At 44.2% G+C, this 19,836-nt stretch overlaps 1 long non-coding RNA gene and 1 pseudogene across 1 annotated transcript; both read left to right on the forward strand.

The window, feature by feature from the left end:
* The first annotated feature begins 6,339 nt into the window (after nt 1-6,339).
* LOC103655066 (kinesin-like protein KIN-8A) lies at nt 6,340-8,820 on the forward strand (annotated as a pseudogene).
* Nucleotides 8,821-11,997: 3,177 nt separating this feature from the next.
* On the forward strand, nt 11,998-13,021 carry LOC103652806 (uncharacterized). Its single transcript, XR_002268669.1, has 3 exons — nt 11,998-12,067; nt 12,198-12,287; nt 12,858-13,021. It is a non-coding gene; the product is annotated as an uncharacterized lncRNA (long non-coding RNA).
* The last annotated feature ends 6,815 nt before the right edge of the window (nt 13,022-19,836 follow it).

Below are 19,836 nucleotides of genomic sequence, written 5' to 3' on the forward strand. Positions count from 1 at the left end.
AGCCATGATCAAAAGATCATGTAAACCTTATGATCATGGTTTGGGCCAAATATAAAAGTTGTAGTACACTTAATAACCTACAATTAATAGTAAGGAAGTACCCCCAAAAAGTTTTCAGAAAAGCCCTAAACAGTTCACCTAAGATTTAGCACAAGGGAAATTCAGTTTTTGCCTAAGTACAAAAACTAACCCTTGCACAAAGACTCCACATGTTCACCTTAATCCCCTTTTCAAAACCCTTCGACCCAATTGACAAAATGGCGCCAAATTAACCCTAGAACACCCTGGAAAGAGATGACACCTACCCTAGGGCGCTAGACACGACTTGACACCCCTTTTGTCTCGGTTCGGGCATGGCTGACACAGCAAACTTCTCCCCTCTCTATCTCCCTACCCCGACCATATCTCGACTTGGAACTCACAGCGAAAAGATAGGATTTGGAGCAGAGAAGCGACCGTACACAGTGACTTTGCCAAGATACGCACGCTATGGCGCTCTAATCGGCCGTTGAACCATGGCAGAAGCAAGCTTCCACGTGTTCGACGCGAGCTGGCATCCGGGGGCGCGCTCAGAGCACGCCCGTGCGCGAACCCCCGCGCACCCGCGGCCGCCCGTGACCACGCCCGCGCCACGGCTATAAAGCCCGCCCCAGTGCTTGGCTGCCTTCCCCGTTACCTCCTCCGTACCTCGCCGGACTCGCCCGAGCCAGCCATTAACTCCGGCGACCTCCCCGCGACCCGCCAGTGCCGCCCGAGAGCAACCACCGTGGCCAGCCCCTCTCCCGTCCTCCTCCGTGCGATCCAAGCCCTCAGAGAGCTTCCTGGTGAAGCCGTGAGTCTTGCTCAAGTTTGACCCAGGGACCCGCGTCACCGGAATAGCCCAATCGTGCTCACCGGAGTTCAAGAACCCGCCGGCGCACGTGGACCGGGTAAGCCCCTGCACCGTTTTCCAATTCCTTGCGCGTATGGCCTCTGTGTCACCCCGTGAAACTCCTCGTGCACCCTAATTGATCTATGCCGCCGTGGTTTGGCCGGAGCAGGAGCCGCCGACGACCCCCGCCGCCTGTGCTCGTGGCCAGGGTAGCTCCGACCACCTCCGACACCAACCCGCACATCGGCGTGACCGTTGCGACCTCCCGGACGTCACTGACCACCCCGCCGGAGCTCTACTGCCGCCGGTAAGCCCCACCGCCGTAAAATGTACCGCGGGCACTGTTTAAGCCGGTCAGGGAGCGCGGGTTAGATTTTAGTTAAGTCTAAGGGGCTTTGCGCAATGTCAGTGACTCAAGCCAATAGTGGACCAAGGGCTGTTCTGTGAGAAAAGAAAAGGAAAAACCCCAGGGGCCTCGGCGTAAACACGTTTCCTTTTTCTATTTTCGAATTTCTTTTCTTTTGTTAAAACAGATAGCTAAGTAAATGCATAACTTGCAGAATAATCATCCAAAAATGTTCAAACCAATTTTGCTAGATTCAGAAATTTATGAGCTATCAGAGAAAAATAATAGAACCCATAGCTTCTGTATTTCTTTCTGAAGTTTAGAATTTAATAAGGAAACCACTCAAAACCCAATATTAGGAGGAAAAATAGGAATATTGTTTGACCAGGGTTAGAAAAATTTGGAGAAACTTATATCTACCTACTAGACCCAGTAAAAATGTTAAACCTCTCTGTCCACTCCATTTAAGTTAGTTTTACCCTTTGTTCTATAATATGCTTAAGGATAAGAAAAATAGAAAATGTAATTAAATTAATGAACCAGAGAGTACCTCTATTTTTGTTAGGTTACTTCTTCCATATAGTTCACTGGAAAAATATATCATACCCTGTTTTAGTGTAAAATAAGTAAGATATCTTTTATTCTAATAAAACAAGTGAAACTTAGAAAAATTCTACAAAAATAACCCCAAGGTAAAAACACCCCCATCCTTGGGATGACTATTGTTTTATTAGAGAGAACTTAGGAAAAATATGAAATCTGCTGTTTGACATTTTTCAAATAATAATGTAGTAGAAAGTGCCTTTTTGGCATTAAACTTAAGAAAAGCATAACTAAATAACCACCCCTTAGTTTTCTGTGATTTTTAGCACAGAAACCTATTATTACCATAGGATGCCAACAGAAATAACCTTTAGGGCAGAACCCACCCCTAACTAAGAGGTGTAGTGTGAAGTGGCCCATTTTGCCTAACTTTTGTTATTTTTGTTTAAAACCTAACTTTTATACTTTAAGCCTCAAATTCTTAAAACAAGCTAGAATAGCCAGTGATAACCCACTGAAATTTTTACAGAATTTTTGGAAATTTTTAAAACCCTGTTGTAGTTCAAACCTACCCTAGAAACCCTAAATGGAAATTAAGGAAAGGAAAATGAATAATGGAAATTTATGCCATCTTAAGACCTTTGTAAATTGTCCACTGAAATCTATAAAGACAACACCAATCCACTATAATAATCTAAAAGAAAACCTAATCTTAAAAGGTAATAAGTCTATATCTATGTATACCACTGGAAGCCCAGCGTGACTAAGAAAACCCTAAGTTACTTCTTAACTTAGTTTCTTTAGCTTATTGTTCTTAAATCCTGCATAATCATGACATACATGTTCATTGCATTTCGATAGACTGTAATCTTGCTGACGGAGAGTACATCCTCGTGCCGGAGCAAGGAGCTGCTCAGGAGGTAGCCCCAGATCCAGCACCCGAGCCTGCACCAGAGGACCTGCCTGCCACTGCTTTGGAAGGCAAGCCCCGGTTTTATGCATAACCTGTTATTATACTATTTTACTTCACTTAATGCTTGTAGGATTGATTGTGCACTTAAGTGTAGGAATTGTTTGAAACCCTAGTTGCATGATCTCAGGAATCCCATTGAGATGAATACTAGTATGATAGGTCGAGTAGTTGCTTTATTTAATTAGGAATTCGGTAGAAGACGAGTGATTTTTCTAGCACTCGCGCGAGATCAGGGAATTGATTGTACCCACTTTTACATTATCATGATACTGGTTGATGGACAACAATCCATGGGGATTGGTTGTCTACGAGATGAAATTTGAATAAGGATTAAGGTGTGGTACCGTGTGTCAAGCGTTTGAACGTACTAAACACATACCGAGAAATATGGTAAATCGGTAAGCCTAGTACCTGATTGAACCTGGTAGTAGACTTTGCCCCTCACGCGACCTGAGACGAGGTCTCCCATTCCGGTTATGGTGGGTACAAGTGCGGTCACTGCACGACGGCCAGTCGGGGTCAGTGAGGCATTGTACGCCAAGGCGGTGAGCCCTGTTCTGCTGACGGGGAATCGATGGGGACGGTTGATATGTGTGGGGACGGAGTGCCCCTGCATGTCGTGTGTTTAGGTTTACCTTGCAAGGATAAAAACTCGATTCGAATCGTCTGCTTCTCGCAGTTAATGAGACTGCTTGATCCATGCTGCTACATTGAGTAATAAGTGGAAGTATGATGAGTTGAGATAAGATGTTGATTGTTAATAATGCTTGCTACCATGTATGAGTAGATAGTTCACTTTTAGCCTTAAGAGAGTCACACTTAACTTTGACTAAGTTAAAATCTTGATTTAGAAATTCAGCTAGTGCTTTTGGCAACCAAACCCCACAGCCAAACAGTTGCATGTCTAGAGGTAGAGGAGTAGACTCCTCACACCGGGTAAGTCTAGCTGAGTATTAGTATACTCAGCCTTGCTTGTGGCATAATTTTTTACAGGTTCTCTAGAGGAGATGGTTGCTGGGATAACTTGGCCGTCCACCTTGCCACCGGGTTGGACTGTTGAGTGGGACCCTGCCTCAGCCGAGGAGGAGCGTGAGGAGTGATGGGACAGGCTTCCCCATCTCTCTGTTTAATTACCGTTAGTTTTATTCCGCTGCACTTCGAACAATGATGGTTACTTTTGCAAAAAAAAACTCCGATGATGATGATGGTGATGTAATAATTTAACATTGTGACATGTATGGTTTTATGCTTTATTGTATTTGCTCTGTGACTCACCTTCGAGTGAGATTGTGGTACTTGATCCTGTCAGTGGCCGTGTCAGACTAGATCCGAGGGATTGACGGGTTATTCCCATTTAAGTGTGGTCTAGCCTCTGAGGCGGGATTTGGGCACTTAAGTTGGAATAATTCGGGCAGTTCCGCCACATGCGTGACTCGTTCGCGGCACGTTAAGTGTGGCTTTGCGCGTGCGCATGCTCGCGCAGCGTTCTGGCGTAGCTCGTCGTGCTCGCGACGCGACACATAGCGCCCTGTCGCGCTCGCGCCACGATCGTCTACCCCCTAGCCCCGTCTACCCCCCGTATCCTATGTGCGCTAATCACATTGTTTATATTAATAAGATAGGAGTCTCAATTTGGAAACTGGTTACGTTAGTCAATTTGTATAGCTAATTGCCTAACTCATTTAATGTTAATCTACTAAAAGTGGTCACGTTTACATCAGTGCATGTGGCTAATTCTTTTGTTAGAACCAATTGGAACTAGGGCACGTGACGTCTAGTTATTTGTCAACCCGTAGTGCGTCTCGGGCTTAAGCTTTAACTCTCGCGAGACCTTTCCCCGCCTCTTTCTAGCCATGGTAAATTCATCATCGTATGTGATATTCTATGCACATTTACTTTATTCTCTTGTATGGTGTACTGTTCTTACATATTAAATATGTGGATGTATGTATGCTTGCAATCGCATAGAGAACGATTCGGTCGAGGAGCCCGAAGAACTCGCAGGAGAAGCCCCTGAGCAGCAGTCGGTTGGTGGAGGCAAGTGTCCTTTGACCTATCTCTATCCTATTCATTCTTTAATTCACCTCCCGCTTTACACATGTATACCTAAGGATTGACTAGCTTTTGTTATCCATGTCCTTGTTTACCTAGTTGGGTTGGATTATTATTGTTTAGCTTTATGCTATTGCTCAACTCTAATCAATGAACATGATGAGACTTTATATGATACGCTGTTTTCCCTTCTCTTATGATGATGTTGTACTTGTGGCCTTTAAGGGGGCTCGAGCGGTTTCTCGAGTGCCTCTCCGTAAGGACCTGTTCTATGGATGACCGCCCGGGAAAACAGTGCAACCATGAGGGTGGAGTGGGACGCCCTTAGCTGAATAATTAGAGGATCCGGGGTGTAGTTCGCTTCGCCGTCGTGCCGTCAATGGGGCTCGGTGTATGCGGCTCGCTCTGCCAAGGTTGATTTGTCCCTTGGGGAGGAGTGCGGTACATTTAGGAAACCTAACGGGCGGCTACAGCCCCGGGGAATCTTTGTAAAGGCTATGTAGTGAAACCCTGCCTATTCACCTTGGTAGTGTTTAAGGGTTTGATCGGCCCGAGGCAAGAGGGAATCACGGCTTGTGGGTAAAGTGCACAACCTCTGCAGAGTGTTTGAAAACTGATATATCAGCCGTGCTCGCGGTTATGAGCGGCCAAGGGAGCTCCAATGATTAGTGGTACTTGATCAGAGACATTTTGGTTTACAGGTGGCAATGAGACTGATGGTTTTGGTTATGTCTATGGTGCTGGTAAGTGGTATTCTTTCCATTTGGAAAGGGTACATCGGGCTAATAACTTGGGTTAATGTTAAAACCTGGCTTTCTACTAGTAAATAATAACCTGACCACCTAAAAGCAACCGCTTGACTTACCTCCACATAAAGCTAGTCCACTACAGCCAAACAGGATACTTGCTGAGTATGTTGATGTGTACTCACTCTTGCTCTACACACCAAACCCCCCCATCCCCAGGTTGTCAGCATTGTAACCACTGCTCAGGCGAAGATGAAGCTGTGGAAGGAGACTTCCAGGAGTTCCAAGGCTACGACGAGTTCTAGGTGTGGGTTAGCGGCAACCCCCAGTCGGCTGCCTGTGAAGGCCGCGGTTATCTACGTTTCGTTTTCGCACTTTGATTTATTGTAAGGACCATATGGACGTCTCAGACATATGATATAATCGACTATTATTTCCCCTTTTAATACTATTTGAGCACTGTGTGATGATGTCCATGTTATGTAACTGCTGTGTACGTGAATAACTGATCCTGGCACGTACATGGTTCGCATTCGGTTTGCCTTCTAAAACCGGGTGTGACACTCAAGGACACTCATATTGATTGCACCTTGATCATGCAGGTACCATGCCAACAGAATGCTTAGCTTTTATGCACTAGGTGTGTTCTCTTTAGGATTTGAAACTGTCTTGTGATTTCTTTTCAATGAACAGAGTTTTGATTTTTTTTAGACTTCTTTTCTGGATGTTAAGTTGTACATAGAGTAGTTTTTAGTGCTCGCCTGTGTGGTTAATCATACAACATAGGTTCTTCAAGCTCATATTTTGGATGCATGCTATTGGTAGAGACATCTGTAACTCACTTGAGTTGGTCAGATTTGTTAATGGGTATGTGCAAAGGTAGTCTTTCCCCCTATAGATTATGTTGATAAGATTATGCTGATAAGATTATGTTACATGAAAAGAATAACAATCAAAGTTTAGACTAGATCCACACAAGTTGATAAGATTATGTTGGATTTTCATGTCATGGCAACTATAGTAGTGCTTTGCTTACCTGATGAAGAAAACTCCATGAAAAAAGAACTCATGTCCTACTTCATGACATATTTATACTATTGTTTGCTTGTTTGATGTCAAAAAATCAGGGAACAAATCATTCAAATGTAGCATCCAATTTTCATCTTATTGTTTCCTTAGTTATCTTAGTGATGACAGACGGAATTTACTGATGAACTAGTATAGGTTTATGAGATCATACACTAGATAATACCTTCCCATAATCCATTTCTGGTCCTACAGAACAGCAGACCTTGTGGAGGGTGTTATGCAAGGTAGGAATGGGACAGTGTTCTACTATGGAGCTACAGGGGCTGGCAAGACCTACACCATGCTTGGGACAATGGAAAACCCCGAGGTAATGGTGCTTGCAATGAATTATTTGTTCTCCAAGGTGACGCAGAAGAACCACTCAATTAAGCTATCATACCTCGAGATATACAATGAGACGGTGAGTGATTTGCTGTCTCATGGTAGCCCCCTTAACCTGAGAGAAGATAAGCAGGTACATGAACTGAAATGCTTGACCATGTCTTAACTATTGAAAGCAAGTTTTGTTTAGTGAATTTACTTACTACTAAGATTCTTAGCTGTAAGTATTGGATATGGTAAAAGGATAATCCTGTTGTAAGTATTGGATATTACAAGTGGATTGAGTAGTAAAATGCATCAGTTCTAAACACATGGCCTTTTTGTACTTTTTCTCCACATGTTTTGGACTTTGGTAATCCTCCTTAATAGCTAACCAAAAAAGGTTTGGGGGCATTTCAGGCAATTGTTGCTGCTAGTCTTACCCAAAGAAATGTATACTCCATGGATGAGGTATAAGTTGGTTCTTAGGCATGATTAGCTTGCAGTGGTTTGAAGCAAAAATGAGAGGAACATTCTTAGCTGATTACATATGCTTGTTTTCTAGGTCATGGAGTTACTTTAGAAAGGCAACAAGAATCGAACAACTGAACCGACTCGAGTAAACGAGACCTCATCGCGTTCTCATGCGATACTGCAGGTAAAAACTCATACACATGCTTGACCTATGGGGAATAATTTCTAGAGTAAAATCACTCACCACCTTTGGCATTTTACAGGTTGTCATAGAATACAGATCCTTGGATGGAGTTAACGTAAAACGAGTTGGGAAACTATCTCTCATCGATCTTGCTGGATCCGAAAGAGCTCTAGCAACAGATCAACGCATGCAGAGGTCAATCGAAGGAGCAAATATTAACCGCTCTCTTCTTGCATTCAGCAGCTGCATTAGCGCCCTTGTGGAGGGCAAGAAGCACATACCATATCGCAATTCCAAGCTGACCCAACTCCTTAAGGACTCGGTTGGAGGAGCCTGCAACACCGTCATGATCGCCAACATTAGCCTCTCTAACCTTTCATTCTGTGAGACACAGAACATGCTTCACTAAGCTGATCGTGCCAAGGAGATAAAAACAAAGGTTTGATACTATTAATCTGTGAGTAAAACGTTGCACATTCTACTATGTAATAAAAGCTCATGACATAGTGGAACCATCTTGTTGTTTTGCAGACGCAACAAACCACTGTGAATGAGGAGGTTCTGGACCAACCAGACTCTGAAAGTATGCTTGTACTGGAGCTTCAGAAGGAAAACCGCGTGCTGAGGGAGCAGTTGGCGAAGCAACAGCATAAATTACTGACTGCCAAGGCTCAGCTACTCACTTCAAAAACCTCGCCACAACGATCTCCTGCTCCACTGTCTCACGTCTCAACTCCAGGATCAACCCAAAGGAAGACCAGACAATCTATCTTGGCTGGTGGTGGTGGGAACTACTTCAGCACACTGGACTCAAAGAGGCATGCAGCCGACAACGCACAGGTCAGGGAGCTACAGAGGAAAGTGAGCACGTTGGAGCCCGAGATCAAGAAGATGAAAAAGGAGCACCTACTGCAGCTGAAGCGGAAGGACGACGAACATCAGAGGCAACAACCCTTCAGTTCTTGCTGCCAACGGAAGAAAGACTCGAAGCCACGTGGCAATAGAGACACCAAAGAAAGCATCCTCCAAGCTGCTTCAGGCATAGGCATATAATATAACCCTCCAGTTCTCCGTGCACACACAAGATCAATGGAGGCTTTTGAGTGCTTGTCTTAGTTCCTATTGACACTCCTCTCGTTGCATTTAACTTCCTTGCAGCCAGGATTTGCACGGCAAACATCGACCCATCAAAGATTCACATGAAAGACTGCCTACAACTCATTCATTACTAATTGGAGTTTAGTCGAAATACATCGTAATGTTTTTTAGTTTTTTTATCCATATTGAGTTACTGGAACTGTTTTATTAAAATTAACTTGAGGCAGAGTTTTCCTTTTCTTCGGAACATATAAGTTTTTTTCCCATCTTAACTCAGATGATGGGTGTTACATTGTATATTCTAGACTAGAGGGCCCTTGCATTGCATGCCTAATAAATTAGGAAATATCTAGCTGATTTTCTGTAACCAGCAAATCTTCTGCTAACAGTTTTCATAAATGCCATTTTTTGTGAGCTCGTGATTTGTTTGATTGTCTTTCTAGAGTTGAAGACTATGCGGCTTACTATCGGTGGACATCATGCAACGCCTACTATGCTGGTTATTATGCCGAGTGTAGAATCAATTGAACCACCCACTTAAAGGATAACCGAAACACCAACTGATGAGCCAGCTGAAAAAAATGTTGCACCAACTGAAGAACCAGCTGAAAATAACAGAGACAACATCTAAAAATACAGCTGAAGGGTCAATAAAAAATGCAAAAGAAGGGACACCCAAAAGGGTAGTTGAGGAACTAATTGAAGAGGTAGATGAAAGTATTTCCGTCTCATCAACTGTGCTAAAGGAGGAGGAAAACACCTCACTTGTTGAAGGAAGCAGTAGAGACCCGGAGGAAGATCATTTGGAGTCTGCAGCTACTAATCTTCAGCCTGGCAGTGACACTTGCATTGTAAGTTACAATTATTGTTCTTTTAGCATTATGCTTAGTTGTTCCTCATCCAATATTATTTATTATTTATACGTTATCAACGTAAAATTATTAAGAGATTATCCGCATGACTATAGGCAAGGGAAGAGTTGCTAGATCAGAAATTTTTATATAATTAACCTCCAAATATAGTTAGCATGACCAAAAGGTTTACCAAAAACTTATTAAATAAGATATTTTTTACAAATGTTATTGTTGAACTATTAACCTCAGTATCACTCAAATTTTAATGACTAATCATTGTAATAGAAGTTTTATGTTAACATTCTGTTGATGGATCCTAATTACTATGTGCTGATTAGCACCTTTCAACAATGTCATTTGTTTACTGCGTCATCTGAGTTACTGTTTATTTCTCCTTTTCCCCTGTACACGGAGCACATAAGGCCACCAAGTTGAGGATCACAAGCTTTGTCCATGGTTCAAATGGTCTGGGAAACTAGGATTTCCCTCCATCAGCTACCAAGCCTATAGATCAGTCGGTTGCTGCCTTCCTCGTTGAGCAACCAAATTTGTACCCTAGACAAGTTACCATTGCCGCTCCTCCAGCTCTGTGAACCGCCCGCCCGCCGCAATCCGTTCACCTTTTTTCGCTGCCGAACCCGCCCCTCCCCCGGCATCGCAGCTTCTCTCGCCTCCTAAGACGCATCCCTCGCCCCCCATCATAGCCGCGGGCTCCCACAAGCATCACCCCTCCCCTTCCAAGGCATCACAGTCACGGGCGTCCTCCCGCTTCTCTAGCCCTGCCCTGTCCCGACGCGCTGGCACCCACCCGAGGCACCCGCAGGAACTCCATCCATCTGGGTTCAAGAGGGCCGCCGCCCCGTTAGCGTCCTCATCACCGGCGCCACCTGCTGCAATTTTGAAGTTCGGTCAAGGTTTTGACACTCACATCATTCCCTCCATCTCCTCGTTTACATATCTCTACTAACTATTAAGGAGTTATTGTAGACTGCCCCCGCCGCTACCGAATGCCTGCTGCTGCCGCTACCACACGCCCGCCCGCGTGAAACGCCCGCACGCCCGCCTGTCCGCCGCAGCGCATGCTCCACGCATCCCGCCGCGAACCCCCGCCACGAAATTTGCCGTGAATCCCTCCGCTACCGAATCGCCCGCAGGCAGATCAACAAGTCGAACCGCAGTCCAACTGTCCAAGCAAGGCACGTCGGTCCAAGGGCACGAGCACACCACGCTGTTGGCCCAGCTGCGCTCCTCCTCCTCCGAGTCCGAGATCTGAAGGCGCGAGAGGAAGGAAATGGGCAAAAGGATCCAGCAGCACCCCGTGCGTGCGGTGGTTAACTCGTCCCAGATATCGGCGCGGCGCGGCGCCTCCCTCCTGGCCCTGCCAGCGAGAGCACGGTCCGATGAAGCAGCGGCCGTTCCTGGACCAGCGACGGCCGTCGTTCAAGCGCCGGTGGCAGCAGCGGGCGTGGTAGGTGCACCTCTTGCTCTCCCTCCTCCTCGCCCACGCATGTGACCTCCTCCTCGCTGTCCTCCTTGGCTCCCCTGACCCCGACACCTCGCCGTCCACCTCCGCCGCGTCCTTCGGATCCGAGGCCACCTCCTCCCCTCTCCTCAGTCAGGTAACCATGTCCATCTGCTGGTACCTTTGATTTTACTCGGGCTAGTCCCTCCAGCAGTGTTGCCACTCTGCCCAACTATCCGAGACATGGATTGCCAGCTAGCAGTAGCAACAAGCAGTCCTCTTTTGGAGCGCTTTTCCCGAACAGAAGTGCTAATGTAATGGGTATTTTTACTTGTCAAAGTTCGGCTAACGAAGGTAAGGTTCGAGTGAATTTGGAGGCAATGACTACATGTCCATATTTGTAGCTTACCTGTGATCTGACCACTCGTGACAATTTCAACTTGCAGGAATAGCAAATGTTGGTGTGCAGTTTCAGGACTCAAGTGTCCATGGACTGCAGAAATTGCCATTCAAATCGATGACTCATTAGCATCCTACACTGCCTGGTGATCGAATCCGTGTCACCTGTATGAATGTTGGTGGATTGAACTTGCAATGTTGTTACAACCTGACTTGACTACCACAATATCAATGTGGAGGTAGTCTTTGAGATGGCTACAAAGTTACATTGAACATTTTTTGCCACATCTAAAATCTGTACCTGGGATGTCCTCAAGTAAAGACAGTCATTTGAATATGCATGATTAGTTGTGTGCAACCAAAACATTTACATCCTCCTTGCAAGAAAAAAACATTTATGCCCAGCTATTGGACGATGTTCCTGCTTTCAGCATTTTAATAGCAATATACGTTTGGTAAAAGCGAGAAATGTTGAGATTACTATTGAATGATACTTATAACAATATCTTGATGCTATTTCCTAAATCAATTATCCTCATTTGACATACATTGTTGAATCTCCTGACATGCCCATGGCACTTGAATAGGTGGAGAGTTTTTTGTGGGCGGAGCTGGGCTTTTTGGAGTTATCTGCTTGTGTCATCGGTTGCGAATGTCAGTAGCTAAATTCTGCGAGGTGCTAAAGGATTGTCCTAACTATTTTCTTGGTTTCACATTTAACACTGCCATATATTTTTTCTTCTGGTAAAGTTATCCACTTTATGCCTAAAATTTTAAAGTTATGTGTTTGCATACGCTTGTTACAGCATGCTGGAGGAATTCCAGAAAAAGCTGGTGAAATTGTCTGCTTGGAGAATGGCATGAGTATTGCACAATGGTTCAAATTCTGCATAGGGGTGAGTTTTGCATCAAGCCATGGTCCCATCTGTTGTAGTTTGATTGGTCTAAGTTACATATTAGTAGAATTAAATGCCTTTTGTCCATGAATTAGTTACAAAATATAACTCATGTAAAAGACTTACTACAACAATGAATTAGTTGTAAGACTTCATTATACAATATAAAATAGTGAAAAGCTAAAGAGCATAAGCATAGTTGCAGCTCTTGGCAAGGTCGGGTCAAGTTATGGTTCCAGTTTGTAATTTCCTACGGGTTTGTGTAGGATCCTTGGGGAACATGCTCAGCAAGATCCCCTCTTTTGTAAGGCTTTTCTTCCTCTCTATTATAAAGGATGCGCAGTTCTCCTACACGTTCGATAAAAAATAGCGAGTACAACTGTCCTTATTTAGTTGTGCTCTTCCTGCACACCCTTTTCTTTGAGACATTTTTCTCTCTTTATGGACAAAACAAAGCTTAGGGATGCACAGTTCTAGCATGACTGATGTACATGTTGTGAACAACCTTTTTGTTGCAGTTCAAACATTTATGCAGAGCTTTCATTACATACCCCCTTTGTATGTATCTAGGTCGGAGGATCTATTGCTAACACCAGGTGTGATTGGCCGGAATGGGCACATATGAAAAGTTCTCCAGAAGAACACATATTGAAAAGTCTTGCATCAAGAAACAGTGGAACAGGAAAAATGGGGTTGTTAAGTAGATATGGAAAAATCACTGGACATATGAACAAATCGACTTATTCCAGTGATCTGTCCATTGAGGGTGGAGGGCACACTAATGTTAACAAACCGACTTATTCCAAAGTTACAGCAAGTTATTACTACTCATGGCAATGCACGGGCACATATGAGGCAGGCGTAGAGGCAGGAGGTGGGGGACGGGGACACGGTGGCGCAGGGGCGAGCAGCGCGGGAGCTCGCGCGGGTCCCGCCAGATCTCGGGGCGGGCGAGTGGGGACACGCGTAGGCAGCGACGGAGGAAGCGCAGCGGGCGCGAGGATAGGCGGTGCGTGGCGAGGTGCGGGGCAGGGCGTTGGTACGGATGTGGTGGACATCGGGGAGGCGACAGACCGAGGTGTGCTGTGGTGGGGACAACGGTGGCGGGTGACAGGGTGGCCGGGTCGGGGTGGGGGTGCGACCGGTGGAGTGTGGCAGTAGGTGGTGCGGGGGAGGTGGAGGTGGTGCTCTGGTACTCTGGTCCGATGGCGGTAGCGGTGCAGTCGCGGCGATGGTACTCCTCTACCTCGACCAGTCGGAGATCTGCCAGGTGGCTCGCCTCAACAGCGCCTTCCGTGGCGCAGCCTCGGCTGTGACGGAACCTCCCAAGTCATTAGGCCCACCTACAGTTGTCCTTGTCCAACGGACCTCAGACAACCCTGCAGGTGTTCCTGAATCACTTGACAAGTTCGATATCTGCTTTTCTTACCTTTCCCAAGAGCGTTTCACCCGTCACGCAGACATTACAAGCATCGGAGTTACGAAAATGCGGAAGCAATTACATTAACTTACCTTTATTTAAAAGTAAGACGGACTTGAATATTTACAGACCAGAATATAACATACGGGTGTAGAGTATTATTATTACAAGCCAAGGGAGGCAAAAACCCTCCCGATAATTTTTAAACAAAAGTTTTTATGGAGGATCCTTTCCTCCCGCAGCTTTACTCTTGGTTTTCTTCTTTTGAGACCACCTTGGAACAGAAACAACAAAAGTTTTCTTCACCTAAAACCAATAGGGAATAAAACCCTGAGTATGGAATTACTCAGCAAGACTTACCTGACTAAAGAAAAGACTCTCAAGGGTATGCTGGTTATAAGGGAGTCAAGGTAAGGTTTCTCAATAATCAAAGATTCTGTTTGCAGAAATGCTTACTAAAAGTGGATCCTTAAAAATCCAGTTTTATTTGGCAAGTTAAGTGAAATTACCTGTAACTAGAGTTCTTTCTACCCTAGTTCATTCACTTGACCTGTACTAGCCAATTTCTTAACAACCTCTTCTCTTTACTAGAGTTATACGTATAGGTCAGTGACCAAGTCTTCATAACCGCGAAGGTACGGCGATCCGAATCGATTATACTCAGCTGAGGATCTCCAATCACACGACATATGTAGCACTTAACCCTTGCATATGTCAACCCGCCACCGGGGTTCTTAAGACCAGATCAGGTTCACGCCAACCGAAAGCACAGATACACCACCGTCCAGCCTCTTGCCACGGAGGGTACACGCTACTCTCGCAATCTGTCCACTCCCATTGCGTGGTATCTTATTCTGGCCTTAGTCTGCGCGAGGCAAAGCTTACCCATGACAAGGCATGTGACTAGTTAAAGGGTCCTCGATCATCAAGCCTACATCGACACGGTCCTTAATCGACTCAGACGGAGACACTACACTGAGACTCTCTTCTCGTGCAAGTCACCCGCCTAGTCTCAGCTTTATCATTTCAAATCCCAAAGTTTGGTACCTGGCAGAGGTACATCTTTTTCGATGTTGAACCCATCATGGCCATGATGGATCGACCATCAAGTTTTGTTTTCAAAAACAACCCTCCCACTTTGTACATCATCTTTTGTAAAAGCAAAACATTTTGTTTTGCTAAAGCAAGACTAAGAATAAGAAAAACCTTTTGTAAAACAGGGATTCCAAGGAAGGTAATCAAATTCAAGGAAGGTAATGCAGGAATTGTTTTAGCATTCAACTCCTATCACCTAATGCATCAAGCAAGTGAGAAAGATTTTATAAGCATCAAGGAGGTGGCAAATGCACTGGGGCTTGCCTTGGTTTACAGGTGAATCAGGCTCAGATCCGCAAATGTCAAAATAGAAACAACTGCCTGCATGATGTTCCGCAGGTGGTGGTGTTGAAGTCTTCTCTTCTTCTACTTCAACTTCTTCCTCATTTTCTAAATATAACCATACATAAAAATGAATGCCCATGTAATGCTCATGAGAGTGCAAAGATAATAAGAGTTTATTATCTAAGGTCTTGAATACAATTTTCCTTCATGGTTCTCAGAGAAACTAGGGTTTCCGGAGTTAGTAAAGGAATTCAAAGGGCAAGGCAGGGTTTTGGGGTCTAGGTATCAAACAAGGTCCAAATCATACCAAATTCTACCCAAAGCTTCTAAATAATGTTTAGAGTTCATATAAAAAGTTTGGCGAATTTTGGAATTATTATCTAATTTCTAAAAATCCAGAAACAAGGTTTTAGGCTATTTTAAATGCTCCAAAATTCCCTATTTGTCCTAAAAATCATGAAATTATTTTTATTAAATTCTATGGAAAATTAGGAATCTATCAAAATTGGTATGACATTTTTACCATTTTTCTACAATTTTCTAAAATTGTTTTAGTTCTGGCAGAAAAAGAAAAAGAAAAACGGTGAACAGTCCTGGGCCGAATCTAGCCCAGACGGCCCAAACCCAGGTGGAAAGCGCGTGCCCGCGCCCGCGCCCACGTGCTGCAGACTTTGCAAAAATTCCCACACGATTCAACTATTTTATTAAGAGTCCTACCTACTATTCCCTATGTCACTGACTTTTTCACTTAAACCCTCCGCCTTTCTGTTCTTTACATGCCGAGATCCTCGACGTTGAGCGGTGTTGCAGAGCTCCGGGGAGCTCGCGTACCGGCCGATTTGCGCAAGGACTGGCACCCTTCTTTGGCCTAAACCAAATTCGGGATCTAATGAACGTTTCCCCCAACCTAATTCCAAGAATAGTTAACCGGTTGGCTTTGGCCATGGCGACCGTGGGCATCGCGGACAGTTAAACGCGTTCCTGGCGATCATTGGCTTTCTAGTTCAATTGGGTGGGTCGATGAGCATCACAGGCACATGAGAACACTTAAACGAGGGAGCAAAAGGTTTGAATTGACCTGAATTGCACTGGCCACGGCGAGGGTGTTCTTGCGGTGGGTTAGAGAAGATTTGGGGGAAATTCGAAATTCAAGCTCTCGGTTGCAAGATTGGAGGCAATACTGGGTGGTGTGGTGCGTGATGATCTTGCGGAGCTTACGGAGGGCTCAATTTATACTAAGCGAGAGTGGTGGCCAGTAATTGGAGCGATGACGAGCGGCGGTCGGAGGAGGGAAAGTTCACTAGCGCGTGTGATTGGTGGCAAACCCCGGGGCAAGGCCTTAGGTAATAGAAGGACGGTGTGTTGCGATCGACTGCAACGTGGTAAGATGGCTGACGGCGTGGCATAACTGGAAAGAACGGCGGCACGCCGGTGATGGACATGCGGCCACGTCGCCGGTAAGTGGATGAGCGACAGAGTGGCTACTTTGCTCCAAGATCATCCACGGTGAGATCTTTTCTCCAGAGGATCGTTATCTGTGTTTAGCTGGGTGGGAATCACGGCGCCGGCGTGAATCCGAGCGCGCGATCGCCGGTGGCGAGGGGCTGAGCTGGCGACCTGATCCCTTCATTGTACCATCGAATTCTTCTTTAGTGCGCCTGACAGCCAAGGTTTAGGGTCAAATCTCTCTCAATTTTCTATGGCAACCAGTTGATCGACCAGTAACAAAGTTGTTGTCTGATGATCCAACAACAATCTTGCTATAGCAATCATAACCAGATAATGATTGGATCATGATCAAATTTATGCTCAAAGATGGCTTCATCACACTGTCACACCAGAATTCAGTCCCTAGACAGCCTGACAGCCCATCTTTGGGTGTATTTTTCTCCAATTTCTTCACCACAACCATGCTTACTCTCTTAAGCAAAGTTATTCTCCTTTGATAGGTGTACAATATTGATGTGGTGACCTAGGGTAAATTCTAAATAATTTGGAAGATATAAAACTCCAAAGTTGAGTCAATGTCACTGAATTTCAGACTTAGGTTCATAGGGTTTAAGTGGTGCTTTTTGCAAATAAGTCCAACTCACAACCTTTGACTTGGGAATCCTCAATTATGTGATCCATATGCCTTGAGGTACTTTAATACCTTGGTTTTTGCACTTTAGTCCAAAAGTGCACTGATTTTGCACTTAGCCCCCTAGGGATTTGGTTTAGGGTTTTCCTAGGGTCCTTTTTAGGGTTTTTGGTATTTTAGAGGTGTGAATGTAATTTAAGTCCATTCTTAGTAACATTTTATGACTATTTCACTTAAGCTTTAGGGTTTTCTCTTTTTGGATTTTGTTTTACCCTTCTAAACCCCATTTAGGGTTAAGTACCCTACTCTAGGGTTTTATTTGCAAAATGCCATATCAATACAACTTGTTTGAAACTTTTACCTAGTGAATGCATTCTAGGTGTATCAATCACATGAAATGCTGATGCTTATGATGTTATGCTCAAGTTTTAGTGACAGTAACACCAGGGGTGCTACATCCTTCCCCGCATAAAAGAATCTCATCCCGAGATTAAAAGTCCTAGGGCAAGTAGTGGAAAAGGAAATGCTTCACATTTTTATTTCCTGATTTTTTTACAAGGCAGGGGTGGTTTGGGGCTCATTCCTTTATTACAACAATTTTATACACTTTACAAATTACAGGAGGCTAAAAAGCCTGGGAAATTCTTTTCTAAAAAGTCTTGAGTTTCCCATGTAGCCTCATCTTCGGAATGTTGGTTCCACTGTATCTTGTAAAACTTGAGAGTTTTTCTTCGGGTAACCCTGTCCTTTTGATCCAAGACTCGAATAGGGTGTTCTGAATATGTCAAGTCTGGCTCTAGGACAACATCTGTTACTTTGATGGTTGGATCTGGATCCTGAAGACACTTCTTCAACTAAGACACGTGGAACACATTATGTACAACAGACAAGGTTTTGGGTAGTTGAAGTCGATATGCCACTGGTCCACACTGTTCAAGTATAGGGAATGGACCAATGTACCGAGGTGCAAGCTTTCCTTTTATCTCGAAATGTGTTACACCCTTCATTGGGGAGACTTTTAGGTAGACATAATCTCCCCCAAGAAAGTACAAGGGCTGTCGTCGCTTGTCTGCATAACTTTTCTGACGAGCTTGGGCTTTCTTCAAATTATGAATTATTCTCTGAACCTTTTCTTCGGTCTCTTTCACCATATCAGGCCTGAGGAAGTATCTTTCATCTGGTTCAGACCAATTTAGCGAAGTGCAACATCGTCGTCCATATAAAGCTTCAAAGGGTGTCATCTTAATGCTTTCTTGATAGCTATTATTATATGAAAACTCTGCTAATGGTAAACATTCATCCCATTTCTGTGGGATTTCCAGAACACATGCCCGCAACATATCTTCAAGTATTTGGTTTACTCTTTCAGTCTGCCCACTTGTTTGAGGATGATAGGCCGAAATGTGGAGCAACTTAGTACCCAAGGATTTGTGAAGTTCTTCCCAAAATTTGGATACAAATTGAGGTCCACGATCCAACACTATAGTCTTTGGAATACCAAGCAAACTGAGAAAGCGAGCAATGATTAATTCCACATAGGTGAGAACCGGGTAATATGTCTTAACTGGCAGAAAATGAGCAATTTTCGTAAGCCGGTCAACAATAACCCAGATAGAATCATACCCCTTCGCGGTTCTGGGCAATCCCACAATAAAGTCCATACTAATATCTTCCCATTTCCATGTTGGTATTGGTAGAGATTGTAATGGACCGGCAGTCTTCATATGTATGGCTTTGACACGTCTGCAAGTGTCACATCTTGCCACATAGCGTGCAATTTCAATTTTCATCTTTGTCCACCAATAATGTTGTTTTAGATCATGATACATCTTAGTGCTTCCAGGATGAATAGAATAGCGACTAAGATGTGCTTCATCTAATATTTGTTGGCGGATTTCTTTATTCTTTGGCACAACTATGCGGTTGTTGAACCATACAATACCTTGATCGTCTTTCCTAAAGCACTTGGCTTTTCCGGCTTCTATCTTCTCATGGATGTGCTTCATACCCTCATTATCTTTTTGAGCATCAATTATCCTTTGTAAAAGGACTGACTCAAGCTTTAGCTGATTTAGAGTTCCATGCTGAATCATTCCCAGGTTTAAATTCTCCATTTCTTGGCATAACATAATGTCAGAAGTCTCCATTGTAAGACAATGACAAAGAGTCTTGCGACTCAAGGCATCTACCACTACATTAGCTTTGCCTAGGTGATAATGAATCTCTAGTTCATAATCCTTAATAAGCTCAAGCCATTGCATTTGTCTCATGTTCAACTCTGACTGGGTGAATATATACTTCAAGCTTTTATGATCTGTATAAATGTGATAGATATTACCCAGTAGATAATGACACCAAATTTTTATGGCATGAACCACTGCAGCTAGCTCCAGATCATGAGTTGGATAATGTTCTTCATGTCGGCACAACTGCCTTGAAGCATAAGCTATTACTCAGCCTTCTTGCATTAATACACAGCCGAGACCACTGTCTCATGCGTCGCAATACACATCAAAGGGTTTTTCAATATCTGGCTGAGCCAATACTGGAGCAGTGGTTAATAATACCTTCAATTGTTCAAAGGCTTCATTACACTTTGAAGACCAATTAAATTTAGTATAATTCTTCAATAAACTTGTGATTGGTTTCACAAGCTTGGAAAAATCTAG

This window comes from Zea mays, chromosome 4, assembly GCF_902167145.1.
Source record: "Zea mays cultivar B73 chromosome 4, Zm-B73-REFERENCE-NAM-5.0, whole genome shotgun sequence".
Lineage (NCBI taxonomy): Eukaryota > Viridiplantae > Streptophyta > Magnoliopsida > Poales > Poaceae > Zea > Zea mays.